The sequence below is a fragment of the Octopus bimaculoides genome, chromosome 5 (assembly GCF_001194135.2).
Source record: "Octopus bimaculoides isolate UCB-OBI-ISO-001 chromosome 5, ASM119413v2, whole genome shotgun sequence".
Taxonomy (NCBI): domain Eukaryota; kingdom Metazoa; phylum Mollusca; class Cephalopoda; order Octopoda; family Octopodidae; genus Octopus; species Octopus bimaculoides.
The window spans coordinates 110,116,333-110,118,107 of NC_068985.1; the positions used below are offsets into that span (position 1 = coordinate 110,116,333).

Below are 1,775 nucleotides of genomic sequence, written 5' to 3' on the forward strand. Positions count from 1 at the left end.
CCACTCTCTGAGTGGTTGGCTTTAGGAAGGGCATCCAGCTGTAGAAACACTGCCAAATCAGATTGGAGCCTGGTGTAGCCATCTGGTTTCACCAGTCCTCAGTCAAATCGTCCAACCCATGCTAGCATGGAAAGCGGACGTTAAACGATGATGATGATGATGATGATAATAAAGGTTATGAAGGGTATTGGAGTCAACCAAACCCTAAAGATACAGGTAATACCGAGTAAGTGCTGTATACCGACTAGTTATGCCCCTGTCGTTGTATCAACATGAGTGGGGAATATAACATAGGTCGTGTATTAGCATGTGTAATAGTAGATGTTGTAATCCTTTCTTATAGATGTTATAATCCTTTCTTCTACTATTACCGTCTCCGATGAAGGGATACATTGGATTTTCCCTGAAACAGCTGTAAGACTTTATGCATAAAATATAATTCTAATTTTGCCATTGGTCTCTTTATTCTTTTCTTTCTTTATACATAAATATATATATATATATATATATATAAAAGTATATATTTATAGAAATATAATTATAATTAAGGGCACTGGAATGGCAATGCCTATACACTAGAAGTAGATGTCAGATGTCTACAAGCGACTCTAGAACCCTTCGGTTGTAAATAGAGAACATATTTACAGTGGCTTGTAGATATTTAACATCTACTTCTGATGTATAGGCACTGGCACTCCAGCACCCTTAATTATAGTTATATTTTTATAATTATATACTTAAATATTAATTTTACTGATATGGTGGTGTTTTTCTATGCTAGCCACTGATATGATCATTTTAATCATTATATCCTCAATTTATGAATATGTGTATCATCATCATCATCATCATCATCGTTTAACATCCGCCTTCCATGCTAGCATGGGTTGGACGATTTGACTGAGGACTGGTGAAACCAGATGGCTACACCAGGCTCCAATCTGATTTGGCAGAGTTTCTACAGTTGGATGCCCTTCCTAACGCCAACCACTCAGAGAGTGTAGTGGGTGCTTATATACCATTCTCATTTTTTTTCCCTATTTGTCTCTGATGATGGAATATCCCATACCCAGAGATTTCCCAGAAACAGCTGTAAGATTTTGAATTCTTCCTATAATAATATTGTATACGACTTGAGGTGTTTGCCTTGCTTTAATGTTTGTTGTCCTGTTTAACAATTATATATATATGTGTGTGTGTGTGTGTGTGTCTATATAAATATATTTATGTATATAACAACAAGGATGACTTTGTGTCTGTGTTTATCCCCCAACCACTACTTGATAACCAGAGTTGGTTATGATGATGATAATGATTTCACACAGCTTCACTAATGTTCAATACATGCACCATCTGTTACACGACACACATCAAGTCGGTACTCCAGCTCCTGCCAAACATGCTGTAGTATGTCTTGCGCATAACATTCTCCACCACCTCTGTGAGTCTCTGTTTGAGTTCCTCTAGGTTTGTAAGAAGAGTGGGGGTATAGACCAATTCTTTCACTTAGTCCCATAGAAAAAAATCACAAGGTGTCAAGTCAGGTGAGCGTGGTAGCCATTCCAACAGCGCATTGTCATTAACAGTGACATACCTGATCCAAACTTAGTTTTGACTCATTTTATTTTTACACATCTTACACATTTAGTTTTTATTCATTTTGAGATCATTCGAGTGAGAATTGGCTATGTTATTAGACACCAAAATGATGTCAATTTTTGGTGGTGTGTCTGTATACATGTATATATATATATATATATATATATATATATATA

The 1,775-nt window shown here is 36.1% G+C and overlaps 1 protein-coding gene across 1 annotated transcript in view; it reads left to right on the forward strand.

The window, feature by feature from the left end:
• The window catches only part of LOC106871567 (uncharacterized), a 19,512-nt gene that overhangs the window by 10,609 nt on the left and 7,128 nt on the right, over positions 1-1,775 (forward strand). The gene's annotated exons all lie outside the window — the stretch shown is intronic.